The following is a 14,935-nucleotide window of genomic DNA, read 5'->3' on the forward strand; positions in this document are numbered from 1 at the left end:
TGTATGTGATCATTTAGCTCAATTACAATTTTTTAGATTCAAGATCTTCGCATACAAAATATCTAAATAGAAACAGTATAAAAAAATATGTTCATTAGTTTAGAGAAAAAATAACAACAAAAATCTAAACAATTTAATTTTTATGGAAAGCTAACAAAAGCAAAATCCAAATTTTATTTTAATTGAATTTTTTCTAAGTTTTGGTTTAATATATATATATATATATATATATTGCCTAGTTAGTAATGGACTGTATATAGTTATGGTATATTTCATAAATAACTTATAAATTTGAATTATTTTTAGTTACACAAAAAAAATGGCTCATAAATATAAATTCATTCAAACTCTTTTTTCCTCTAATTTTATATATAGATTTAGATATATGATAAGGTTTTTTTATGATTTATTTATATTGAACTCCTTGTTTTCTACACTGAATTAATTCACTTGGTACAAAAATTAAAAAACTTAAATTAGATGGGACAAGTGGTGCATAATTAAATTCTAATTGAAATCCAATTTTTACATTAAATTAACTCACTTGGCACAAAATTTAAAAGTTTAGATTAGATAAAACACATGACGCAAAATTAAACTCTAATTGAATTCCACTCTAATTTTATACAGATAATGCTACAACCACAAACTATTTTACAACATTTTTACAAACTATTGATGTGGCCAACTTCTCATTAGTTTTCATCTAGGCCCACCTTTAACATTATTTTTTCATTTACCAATAACCACTCACCATATCAACAATTTGTAAAAAAATTTGTAAAAAAGTTTATATTTCTAGCATTACTCTTTTATACATAGATTTAGATATATGATTAGGTTTTTTTTATGGTTTTTTATTTTATTTTATTTTATATATTGAACTCTTCGTTTTCTATACTAAATTAATTCACTTGACACAAAAATTAAAAAACTTAAATTAGATGGGACACATGGTGCAAAATTAAACTCTAATTGAAATCCAATTTTTACACTAATTTAAAACTTTAGATTAGATGAGACAAATGACGCAAAATTAGACTTTAATTGAATTTCAATTTAAAATCTAATTGAATTTTCTCTTAGCTTTGATTATTAATATATATATATATATATATATATATTAATAATATATAGATTAGATAATATCCTTAAAATTTTGACTTAAATCAAACTCTATATATTTATTCTATAGTTGAATTAAATCGTCAAATTTTCCAAAATTATTTCATGACAAAGAAGAATATAAATAATTCAGATAGCACCAAATTAATACTCAATTTTTTTCAGAAGAAAATTAATATCATTGTTATACAATTCCCCATTTAAAAAAAAAAAAACAAAAAACAAAAAACAGAACAAAACAATCAAACAAACAAACATAGGAATCCATGTAGTAGGGACATTGCAATTTTCACCAACTTTCTTCATCATACTTACTATTTTCTTTTTCCAAAAACGGTAAAAGAAAAATAAATAAGTAATAAAATCAATCAACATTTGCCCATCAATAGAAAAGAAAAGTAAAGTCAATCAATGTATTGAGTGATATCCTACGATAAGACAACATTGAAATCAAGCTTAAAGTTACAAAACTCGGTTAAACTTTATAGTAATAAAAAACCTTATGAATCCTAATATCAAGGACATTACAATTTCCATCAATTTTTTGTTGTCAATGGAATGATTATTTAAGATTGAAGATAAATTAGTTCGAAGTTTTATAGAATGTTTAAACTTGGCTTAAAGAAAGCTATAATTTTTATTTTTAATAATTGATCAAATTTTGTATACTTCGATTGAAGACCCCAAAATCATGGGATGAAACTCAAATTTTTTTTCATATAATTTAGGAGCCAAACTCATATTTAGGACCCAACAAAAGTATGGATATTTGGAAATGGATGCATTAATGTATTTTCTACTATTTGTCATGGTAAGTCTCAAGAAAGTAACTTATGGTAAGTGCTTGTTATTGAGTTGATGAGATGCAAGTCACACTAAGAACACACATGGTCATGACTCTTAGAAGTTAGAACTATTCATATTTTAATAATAAAAAAAAAAGTAACACATTATTTTTTAAATAAACACAATAAGATATTTTAAATATGCGTCATAACATTTTTGCAAAAAACAACATTTGATACGTACTTGTTATTGAATGGACAAGATGAGAGTTATATTAAGAAGACATGTGTAAATAACGTTTGGCCAACTTGTTATTGAATGGACAAGATGAGAGTTATATTAAGAAGACATGTGTAAATAACGTTTGGCCAACTAATAAAATCTTGAAACTATCACACCATTAATGCTATTAGATCAACATTTATTACATCAATTTTTTTAATGATATAAAATAATACAATTTTGTTTTGAAGGTGGCAAGTGAATCAAATTAGAGATTAAATTTATTCTGAAAATTTATATTTCATCCTCATAAGCTTGGCCTATGTAAATTTGCACATGTTTATTCTACCCAATATAGCTGAATTCAATTGGAAACCTTTCAAACTAAATCTCCAAAATATATATATAAAAGAATATAAATAATTTGGAAAACATAGCATGAGATCAAGCTTAGAGTTATAAAACCCATTTAAACTTTATAGCAATAAAAGAACACTAGGAATCCTAGTAGTAAGGGCATTGCATTTTCCATCAATTTTCTTCATCGAGTGAAAAGATGATTTTAAATTGATGTTAAATTTAGTTTGAAGTTTTAGAGAATGTTTTAAAAACTTGGCTCAAAGAAATCTTTTGGTTGTATGATTGCTGTAGACGCAGCTTCTTTCAGTGTAATTGGTTATAGTGAAAACGCACGCGACATGCTTGCTCTTTTGCCTCAGTCAGTTCCCAGTTTAGAAAAGCCTGAGATTTTGACAATTGGGACTGATGTGAGGACGCTCTTCACGAACTCCAGCTCTGTTTTGCTTGAGAAGGCGTTTAGAGCTAAGGAAATCACGTTGTGGAACCCAGTTAGGATTGATTCCAAGAATTGTGGGAAGCCCTTTTACGCGATTTTGCATAGGATAGATGTTGGGATTGTAATTGATTTGGAACTTGCAAGGACTGAGGACCCAGCTCTGTTGATTGCCGGGGCGGTTCAACCACAGAAGCTGGCTGCCCGGGCGATCTCTTCATTGCAGTCATTACCTGGTGGGGATATTAAGTTATTGTGTGATACCATGGTGGAGAGAGTGAGGGAGCTTACTGGGTATGATAGGGCTATGGTGTATAAGTTTCATGAGGATGAGCATGGTGAGGTTGTGGCAGAGAGTAAGAGGCCGGATTTGGAGCCATATATTGGGTTGCATTATCTGGCCGTGGATATACCTCAAGCCTCGAGGTTTTTATTTAAGCAGAGCAGGGTTAGGATGATTGTGGATTGTCATGCCATGCCGGTTAGGGTGATTCAGCATGATAGGATTGAGCAGCCTTTGTGCTTTGTTGGTTCAACGCTTCGTGCTCCTCATGGCTGTCATGCTTAGTATATGGCTAATATGGGCTCGACTGCCTCATTGGCAATGTCGGTTATTATCAAAGGAAATGATGAGGAAGGAGTTGGTGGGCGGAGTTCAATGAGGTTATGGGGTTTGGTGGTTTGTCATCACACTTCTGCTAGGTGCATTCCATTCCCTCTTCACAATGCTTGTGAGTTCTTAATACAGGCTTTTGGACTCCGATTGAATATGGAGTTGCAATTGTCATCACAAATGTTGGAGAAACGTGTTTTAATGACGAAGACCCTGTTGTGTGGTATGCTTCTTCGTGACTCACCTACGGGGATCGTTACTAAAATGGCTGGTATTATGGACCTTGTGAATTGTGATGGGGCAGCCCTCTACCATCAAGGGAAGTACTACCCTCTGGGTGTGACCCCAACTGAGGCCCAGATAAAGGACATAGTAGAGTGGTTGTTGGCTTTCCACGGAAATTCCACACGTTTCAGCACAGACAGTTTGGGTGTTGCTGGGTACGATGGAGCAGCCTCACTTGGAGATGCAGTTTGTGGAATGGCTGTTGCTTATATCACAAAAAGGGATTTCCTGTTCTGGTTCCGGTCCCACACTGCAAAAGAGATCAAATAGGGTGGCGCAAAGCATCACCCTGAGGACAAGGATGATGGGCAGAGGATGCAGCCGCGCTCTTCTTTCAAGGCATTTCTAGAAGTGGTAAAAAGCCGCAGCTTGCCATGGGAGAAAGCAGAAATCGGTGCAATCCACTCTCTGCAGCTTCTTCTGCGAGACTCATTTAGAGATGCTGAGCCAAGCAATCCTAAGGCTATTGTACATGCCCAGCTTGGGGACATGGAGTTGCAAGGTATGGATGAACTCAGTTCGGTTGCAAGAGAAATGGTCAGGTTGATAGAGACTGCAACTGCTCCTATATTTGCTGTAGATGTTGATGGCTGTATAAATGGGTGGAATGCAAAGGTTGCAGAGTTGACAGGGCTCTCAGTTGAAGAAGCTATGGGGAAGTCTTTGGTTCGTGATCTTATTTATAAAGAATACGAAGAAACAGTAGACAAGCTTCTTTCTCGAGCTTTAAGAGGTAGTCGATTAATACATATTGTCTTTGTTCCTGCCAATATTAAAAGTTTAATAAGGGGGTTGTATTGGCATCCTGTAGAAATGTTTTGGTCCAGTTCATTCTGTATTGCATCAAAAGGCACAAAGAAATCCATTGATCTTAAAATAATTAAAAAAAATGAGTTTTTTGCTGACAATAAAAGCTGCAAGTATGTTGCATTAATTTTGATTTTTTTTTTTAAATTTGAAGTGCATGGTGCGGATTAGATTTAAAGCAAGAAGTTGCTCACTTTCTCTACGTATGATGTGATGACTTCGTTTGAATGGGATGTCCTAAATCTCATCAGTTGACCAGTATATGTGTTAGCTTGCGTCTTTAATTATTCTTCCCATTTGAGAGAGTAAATTTGTAATCTGCCAAAAGTTTAGCTGTTGCTTGTGCTGCGTCAATATATTTGCATTATATCTGCAAGATATTAGGACATTTGAAACCATCCTTTACTATAAGTAGGTTTTACTAAGAAGTTGAAGTTTCCACTATGTTCTCCCTAAAAAACCTAATGGATGCCCTATCATGTGGATGCTGATCATGTTGCTAGCATCCTGACATGGAGAGTGGCATGATATCCAATATACATAAGAAATGCCAACACAGTGACGAAACTAAAATAGACCTGAACATGATGTTGGTGTTAAAAAATGGATTCTTGTGCCAAGAAGAGAAAGAGAAAACCATTAATCTCCATGTTTTAGGGGTTGGAATGTTAGAATCTTATTCTTACTATTGGTTTACAATATATTGATTAGTATCCGAGTTTAGAAGCAACCTTCTATCCGTTGATACATAATATTTAGTATTTGCCTTGGATGGGAGTTGGTTTTGATAACATTTTGTATATCACTTTAGTTTAATCAATGCAGGTGAAGAAGATAAGAATGTAGAGATAAAACTGAGGACATTTGGCCCTGAGCATCATAAGAGGGCTGTATTTGTGGTAGTCAATGCTTGCTCTAGCAAGGATTACACAGATAATATAGTAGGAGTTTGTTTTGTTGGTCAGGATGTTACTGGTCAAAAAGTGGTGATGGATAAGTTTATCAACATTCAAGGTGATTACAAGGCTATTGTTCATAGTCCCAATCCTTTGATCCCTCCCATATTTGCTTCAGATGATAATACGTGTTGCTCCGAGTGGAACACCGCTATGGAAAAGCTCACTGGGTGGGCCCGAGGGGACATTGTAGGAAAAATGTTAGTTGGAGAGGTTTTTGGCAGTTGCTGTCGGCTCATGGGTCAAGATGATTTGTCAAAATTCATGATTGTCTTGCACAATGCAATTGGAGGGCAAGACACAGATAAGTTCCCATTTTCTTTCTTTGATCAAAATGGGAGATATGTACAGGCTCTTTTGACTGCAAACAAGAGGGTAAATATGGATGGCCAGGTTATTAGAGCCTTCTGCTTCTTGCATATTGCTACTCCTGAATTGCAGCAAGCTCTGAAAGTTCAGAGGCAACAGAAGAAGAAATGCTTTGCAAGAATGACAGAGTTGGCTTACATTTGCCAGGAAGTAAAGAATCCTTTGAGTGGTATTCACCTTACTAACTCACTGTTGGAGGCTACAGACATGACTGAAGATCAAAGGCAAGTTCTTGAGACTAGTGCTGCTTGTGTGAAGCAGATGTTGAAGATTACAAAGGACGTTGATCTGGAGAGAATTGACGATAGGTGAGTTTTTCTTAAACAAGTCAGTTAAAACTATCAGTTTATGCAAAAGAGAATGTGATGCATGTAGCAGTATTTTTTGTCAATTGCCTACTAAAGGCTTACAAATTTATTTCATATGCAATGTATACTAGTTGTAAGTTTTTGACATCTCTGTATTGGCTTTACAGTGAATCTAAATCTAATGCGTGTTTCTGCCAATTATATGATATAGACAGCCAGATTGATATCATGTTGTTCCCTTTAACAGTAGCTTTTGTTCTAGATAAGCCAAAAATATATGACTGTATAGATGGTGATATCCTTCATAGTACTGTAAATGTACTGAAAAAAGTTTTGGGGATCTCAACAAATCTACCAATTTGCATCCGGGCTAAAGAAACGTGGTTTTATCCCATTAACTTGATTATTTTCCCCGCTGGTTCCACAGATTGTGGTCCATAACCCTGTTTAAGGACACAGATCGTGCCCTTTGATTGAACATGATGCCGTGTATTTTTATCATGTCTTAATTCATTGCTACCATGTTTAAATCCATGTTTGTCTTAACATCTCATCTGAACTCCAATGTTATTTTATTCGAAATCAGTTCATTGGAGCTTGAGAAGGGAGAATTCTTTCTTGGGTGTGTCATAAATTCTGTTGTTAGCCAAGTAATGATGCTGCTGAGGGAAAAAAATTTGCAATTGATTCGTGATATTCCGGAAGAAACGAAATCATTAGCTGTTTACGGTGATCAAATAAGAATTCAACAGGTCCTAGCTGATTTTTTGGTGAATATGGTGCGTTATGCACCACCACCAGAAGGTTGGGTAGAGATTCGTGTTCGTCCAAGCTTCAAGCAAATTTCTGATGGACACACTCTTGTGCGTACCGGATTCAAGTATGTTGGATTCCAATTCATTTTTACCCTTTTTCTAGTTATACCATGATGGATTATTACCTATTTATTAGAAAGGAATAATTCCTTCATTTTATTTTTCCCATAAAGTTGAGCTGGTGTCAATAATGTATATGTTTTGTCTGTGTGTGCACTAACATAATTTTGCTGGTTTTAATTAATGGTCGTCTTAATTTTGTCCTTCAACACTCCTAATCATCAGTATACTTAGTTGTCAATAATATTTTGTGTTCTTTGAAAAAAAAAAAAAAGCGTCATATTGGACTGATTCAAACAAGTTAAGCATTCAACCAGATCTGAAGTAGTTGAGTCATCGTGTGAGTTTAACAAAATCTTTGACTAACACTTAACATGTAGGTGTTTTATGGTGGCAACTATTGGTCCTAGAATGGATTGTTGTTTGTACTATCTCTGTAAATTTTCACAATATGATGGTTTAAAGTTTTTAGTATGCCTCTTACCTATAACATGCTGAGGCTTTTCCTTAGTTGTCTTTATCCGTGCCAAAGAGGCTTGTGACTTGGGTTCTGTAGATATATGACATATCCTTACAGTACTCTTGAGGTCTGGAAGGTTGACTACACTTTGAGCTGTCATGGGAGGTTCTCTAACATAATCTTGAGGTCCTATGAAACTTAGATGCCCTCTTAGACTTGCTTGCATCATCAATTTTTTAAATTTATGTTAATCCATCAACACCTTGTTGATATGCTCGCCAACACTGAAATCCTGCAAAATACTGATAAATGTTTGGGTTTTTATTTTTATTTTTAATTTTATTATTTTATTTTTAATAATTAAAAAAGTTAGGGTTAGACTAACTAGTCAGAGTTGCATCCCTAATATATGATAATTTATTTTTTTGGGGTAGAATTTATTATGTAAATCTCTTAGAGCAGCAATTTTACAAGCATGCGCTTTAAGCAAGTTAGTTGCTTGATATTTGGTGAATAAACTTGTGGTACCATACTTATGATTCCCATGTGCATTATGTTGGCATGGTGTTACTGATATGTGCTTTTGAATTAATTTCAATTATGGATTCCTTGTTAGCCAACTTCTTTTGTAAAAAAAGATTATATGGAAGTAATTTTTTATCACTTGCAAGTTGCAACTTATTTTAGGTATATATGTGTGTGTGTGGAGATGGATCTTATTATTAATTTCTTTGATATTGATTCAACTAATATTGATCTTATTTATGAAGGATGGTAAGCCTTGGTGAAGGTCTTCCTCCTGAATCGGTTCAGGACATGTTTCATAGCAGTGGATGGTTGACTGAAGAAGGCCTAGGGCTGAGGATGTGTAGAAAGATTGTAGGGCTCATGAATGGTGAAGTCGAATATATCAGGGAGTCAGAAAGAAGTTACTTCTTAGTTATTCTAGAACTTCCTATGCCTCGGAGAGGCTTAAAGAGTATTGACTAAATTATTAGCATTAAGAAGAGGCCCCAAAATCGAGAAACTATCACAACATTAATATTATTAGCTGGACAGTTATTAGATCAATTTTTTAATTATATAAAATGATACAATTATGATTTTCGAGGTGACTTATTTTGAAAATTTAGATAATATACTTAAAAACCTGACTTAAATAAAATTGTACCAATCTATTCTACTAAATAGTTGAATTAGATTGGAAAATTTTCAAATTAAGTCCCCAAAAATAATCTCAAAACAAAGAATATAAATAATTTGGATAATGACATTTATAAAATAAACAACATCTGGTACATACTTTTTATTGAATCAACGAGACACGAATCATACTAAGAAGACATGTAGAAATAATGCTTGGTAAAATGATAAAATCTTGAAACTATCACACTATTAATACTATTGTGGGGCCAGAGAATTCGTGGCCTAGGTCCACTCTACATTAGGGCCCAAGGCCTAAGCCGAGTAGAGCTGTTGCCGAAGACATAAAAGGGAAGTGAACACTAGTATAAAAGGGAAAGGAGGATAAAGTTCTGAGGGGGGAGAAGGGGAAGAAGACGATGCTCCTCGGATGCTGTCCGAGGACTTAAATCTTACTACCCACACTAGTGGAAGGCTTAGCTAGTTAAGCCAAGTCCTCCAATGTGTAAGCTTCTATAAAAACGACGACCAAACCGCTCACCTGTGACCAAGGTCTTGCCTTTCAAGCCCACTCTCTACAAATCATATTGTAAGGGCCCTTTACTTACGAGCCCAATGTCTTTCATGGGTCGTTTAATAATCGTGTCCCTACAATTGGCGTCGTCTGTGGGAAGGCTTGCGCGTTGGTCCAGGTAGTGGCGGAGTCAAGCCTCTGTCAAATAAGGATCTGCGAAACCTCCTCCGTTTTCGGCAACACGCTGTTGTTGTCCCTACATAAATCTCTGCTAGGGGCTACGCCTCGCAGTGTCAATGGCACGGGCAGCTTTAGGGGTTTCCAACGTCAAGCTAACACCCACCCCCCCACCTTGGCCGAGGGGCTAATCTTAAAAAAAAAAAAAAAAAAACTACAAGTTTTGGACAGAACCAAGGCCTTGTATGGTCCTCGGACTCAAGCCTATGGGGAAACCAACTACTTAACAGAAAACATACAAGTTTTGGACAGAATCAAGGCCTTGTATGGTCCTCGGACTCAAGCCTATGGGGAAACCAACTACTTAACAGAAAACATACAAGTTTTGGACAGAACCAAGGCCTTGTATAGTCCTCGGACTCAAGCCTATGGGGAAACCAACTACTTAAGAGAAAAAACACAAGTTTTGGACAGAACCAAGGCCTTGTATGGTCCTCGGACTCAAGCCTATGGGGAAACCAACTACTTAAGAGAAAAAACACAAGTTTTGGACAGAACCAAGGCCTTGTATGGTCCTCGGACTCAAGCCTATGGGGAAACCAACTACTTAACAGAAAATATACAAGTTTTGAACAGAACCAAGGCCTTGTATGGTCCTCGGACTCAAGCCTATGGGGAAACCAATTACTTAACAGAAAATACACAAGTTTTGGACAAAACCAAGGCCTTGTATGGTCCTCGGACTCAAACCTATGGGGAAACCAACTACTTAAGTGAAAAAAAAACACAAGTTTTGGACAGAACCAATGCCTTGTATGGTCCTCGGACTCAAGCCTATGGGGAAACCAACTACTTAACAGAGAAAATACAAGTTTTGGACAGAACCAAGGCCTTGTATGGTCCTCGGACTCAAGCCTATGGGGAAACCAACTACTTAAGAGAAAAAAAAAAACACAAGTTTTTGACAGAACCAAGGCCTTGTATAGTCCTCGGACTCAAGCCTATGGGGAAACCAACTACTTAAGAGAAAAAATACAAGTTTTGGACACAACCTGGATGTTATATGGCCCTTAAAATCTACCCCGAAGAGGAGTTACCCATTAATAGTTGGGTTAATCCCTAGACTGAATGGAATCCCCAGTCTACCCTCGGATCCTCAATACCAAGGGAACTGATGCGATTGTGATAGGGTCAGGTGTTATCAAAAACACGGCCAAAGTCCCTCACTACTCGGCAACCCTCTCGGATGGTTTATTTTGAGTTTATCGTTCTCAGACGGTTGCCTCACATGCATTACGGAGCACTCAGCTGTTATCTCGGTTAGTCTCATAAGTTTAATCTACTGTGAATTAGCATTATTATACTTGATAATGTCGATAAGTTCAAATTAGTAGCTTTCTATTTCAAGGTTTCCTGCTCTAAGTATCATTAAAGGAAAATACACATGTAGTATCCCATTCACAAAGTAATTGCTGCAAAAAAGAAAAGTATTTAAAAGGAAACAGATCCATCTCTTATTAAGACAAAGAAATAGTACAGCGTACAATGAAAGAGCTTGAATAAGCTCATACTGAAAACTAACTACATAAGCAAAAAGAAAAGATACAAGGAAATGAAAAAAAAAAAAAAAAACAGAAGAAGAGGCGCAGAGAAGGGAGATGTAGCAGTTCCAGAACGTTGTCTATGGAAACCATTATTCAGTACTTTTACATGCCCATAACTCAGGTAGCAAAAGAACCTAACATGGAGCTAGCACCTTTGAAGAAAAGGTGCAGGGAGCGGGGTGCACGCCGATGGCCACACAGGAAGTTGATGAGCCTCCATGTTAGCCATGCCTGCGATAGAGCAGACGGCGCTGATGGCGGAAAACCTTACTTCTGACGCACCAAGGATCTGATGCGACCAGTACCTGCTTCGGATTTTGACTGAAAGAGGCGGAGATATCATCCCCACCTTTTCAAAACGGAAGATTATCTTGAGTCTATGTCTCCCCTGTCCAGACCGCACCACCTTGAGTCTCGGAAGGATCCGGTGCCTCTGTGGCGGGTATGATTCCTTCACCCCCACCCGTGCCTCAAACATATTGCACTAAGGGTGGATTGCACTGGATATGGAGATTGTGATTATGGATGAAGGATTATGAATTTGAAGGAGCTGAAGGGTTTATATGTAAGGGGAATAACCTCCTATCCTACTTATATAAAGGGCAGGTTGGTGGCATTTAATTTATGTAGGGTTCCAAGGAATGCTACGGACAAGACGGTTTTGGCTCGATTTTCAACACCATCTGCAACCATAAGATCTGAAGATCCTTGTGAAGGCGCGCCTCGAGCACTGAAACGTCAAGGACACTGCGTGAGTAAAACTAAAGGAATGCCTCTTAGTTCGGCACATCTCCCGAGCAAATGGAAAAACACCAGCATCAATAAAGTACAGAATTTGAGCAAGCCATGATGTGGGCCCAACATCACCAAAACCCTCCTCCCCAACTAAAAAGTCGAGCAGCAGGATTTTAAGGGGCTATTGTGAGGCCAGAGAATTCGTGGCCTAGGTCCACTCTACATTAGGGCCCAAGGCCTAAGCCGAGGAGAGCTATTGCCGAGTACGCATAACGAAAGCCTAAAAAAGGCCCAAGGATATGGTCGAGGATGATCTTATGCTCAGCATCTCACAAAACGCCTGAAGAAAAGGACAAACTCAGTACAGGGGCAGGACAAGGGATAAAGCTGCCAACATTGTAGTACAGAATCCTGCATCTGACAGGCTCATACTCCAAACTATGCTATTTAACTTTTCCAACCACCCCCCAACCACTCTAGGTATGGATTGACAGGACAGGTCTGCACCCCAAAAAGTGAAACTTACACGTGGACAATAAAAGGAAAGTGAACACTAGTATAAAAGGGGAAGGAGGATAAAGTCCTAAGGGGGGAGAAGGGGAAGAAGACGATGCTCCTCGGATGCTGTCCGAGGACTTAAATCTTACTACCCACACCAGTGGAAGGCTTAGCTAGTTAAGCCAAGTCCTCCAATGTGTAAGCTTCTATAAAAACGACGACCAAACCGCTCACTTGTGACCAAGGTCTTGCCTTTCAAGCTCACTCTCTACAAATCATATTGTAAGGGTCCTTTACTTACGAGTCCAATGTCTTTCATGGGTCGTTTAATAGTCGTGTCCCTACAACTATCAAATTGGTTGTTACTACATATTTTTTTAATTATATAGAATGATACAATTATGATTTTCAAGATGATGAGTGAATCAAAATCAAGATTAAATTTATTCTTAAAAAAAATATAATTTCCTAAAATTAACTAAATTAAAAATGAACAAGTTTATTCTAGTAAATAACTGAATTAAATTGGAAAATTTTGAAATGAAGTCCCCAAAAATAATCTAAAAAATTAATAATATAAATAATTTGGATAACACAACATTTATGTAAGAAACAACATTCGGTATACACTTGTTATTTAATCACGAAACACGAGTCATACTAAGAAGACATGTGAAAAGCCGCTTGGACCGGCTTGGTCAATTAATAAAATATTGAAATTGTGACATCATTACTTTTTAATTATATAATGATACAATTGTGATTTTTGAGATCATGAGTGAATCAAAATCGTGATTAAATTTATTCTAAAAATAAGTAGATAATATCCTTATAAAAATAGCTTAATTAAAAATGAACAAGTTAAAAAATTTTAAATTAAGTTCCTAAAAATCATCTTAAAATGAAGAATATAAATAATTTATATAACACAATATGCAAGAAACAACATTTGATACACACTTTTTATTTAATCAACGAAATGTGAGTCATGCTAAAGAAATAACGCTTGGTCAACTAATAAAATCTTGAAACTATCACACCATTAATGCTATCAAATTTACAATTATTACATCAATTTTTTTAATTATATAAAATGATACAATTATGATTTTCAAGGTGACTTATTTTGAAAAAATTAGACAATATACTAAAAAACTTGTCTCAAATAAAACTGTACAAGTTTGTTTTACTAAATAGCTTAATTAAAATGGAAAATTTTCAAATTAAAGTCCCCTAAAATCACCTCAAAACGAATAATGTGAATAATTTAGATAACACAACATTTATGCAAGAAACAACATCTGGTACACACTTATTATTGAATCGACAAGATGCAAGTCATAATAAGAAGACATGTGGAAATCACGCTTGGTCAACTAATAAAATCTTGAAATTGTTGCACGATTGATGTTATCAAATTGACAATTATTACATCATTTTTTTTAATTTTATATAATGATACAATTCTAGTTTTTGAGATGACAAGTAAATCAAAATTGAGATTAAATTTATTATAAAAAGTTAGATAATATCCTTAAAAACTTGGCTTAAAATAGAACTGTACAAGTTTATTCTACTAAATAGCTAAATTAAATTGGAAAATTTTAAATTAAGTTCCTAAAAATTATCTCAAAGTGAAGAATATAAATAATTTGGATAACACAACATTTATGCAAGAAAATAACATCAGGTACATACTTATTAATGAATCAATGAAATGTAAGTCATACAAGAAGACATGTGGAAATTACATATGGTCGATTGATAAAATATTGAAAATGTCACACCATTTCAATTTTTTAATTATATAAATGATACAATTTGTATTTTCAAGGTGACTTATTTTGAAAAATTAGATTTAAAAACCCGACTTAAATAAAATTGTACAAGTTTATCATACTCAATAGTTGAGTTAAATTAGAAAATTTTCAAATTAAGCCCCCAAAAATCATCTCAAAATGAAGAATATAAATAATTTGGATAATGCAACATGTATGCAAGAAACAACATTTGGTACACACTAGTTATTGAATCGATGAAACACAAGTCATACTAAGAAGATATGTGGAAATAACGCTTGGTCAACTGATCATGAATCTGTCACACCATTAATGCTATCAAATTGACAGTTATTACATCAATTTTTTAATTATATAAAATGATACAAATTTTGATTTTCATGATAACAAGTGAATCAAAATCGAGATTGAATTAATTCTAAAAAAGGTAGATAATATCCTTATAGACTTAGCTTAAATAAAAGTGTACAAGATTATTTTATTTAATAGATAAATTAAATTGGAAAAAAATTCAAATTAAATCCCCCAAAATGTATCTTAAAACAAACAATTATAAATAATTCAGATACACATGATTCTAAAATCAATATAAAGTTATAAAATTACCCATTTAAACTTGTTGCATTAAAAAAGAAAAGAAAAAAGAAACCCATAGGAATCCTAGTAGCAAGTACATAGCAATTTCCACCAAATTTCTTCACCATCATCCTTGTTATTTCCTATTTCCATAAGAGGAAAAAAGAAAAAGAAGTAATAAGATCAATCAAAATTCCCCCCAATAATAGAAAAGACAAGAACAAGTGAACAACAAAAAAGAAAAAAAAAAAAAGTAGTAAAAGTCAATCAAACGATATACAACATGCATT

The 14,935-nt window shown here is 34.9% G+C and overlaps 1 pseudogene; it reads left to right on the forward strand.

The window, feature by feature from the left end:
• The first annotated feature begins 1,900 nt into the window (after positions 1-1,900).
• Positions 1,901-8,589, forward strand: LOC126727736 (phytochrome B-like; annotated as a pseudogene).
• The last annotated feature ends 6,346 nt before the right edge of the window (positions 8,590-14,935 follow it).

The sequence above is a fragment of the Quercus robur genome, chromosome 5 (genome assembly GCF_932294415.1).
Source record: "Quercus robur chromosome 5, dhQueRobu3.1, whole genome shotgun sequence".
Lineage (NCBI taxonomy): Eukaryota > Viridiplantae > Streptophyta > Magnoliopsida > Fagales > Fagaceae > Quercus > Quercus robur.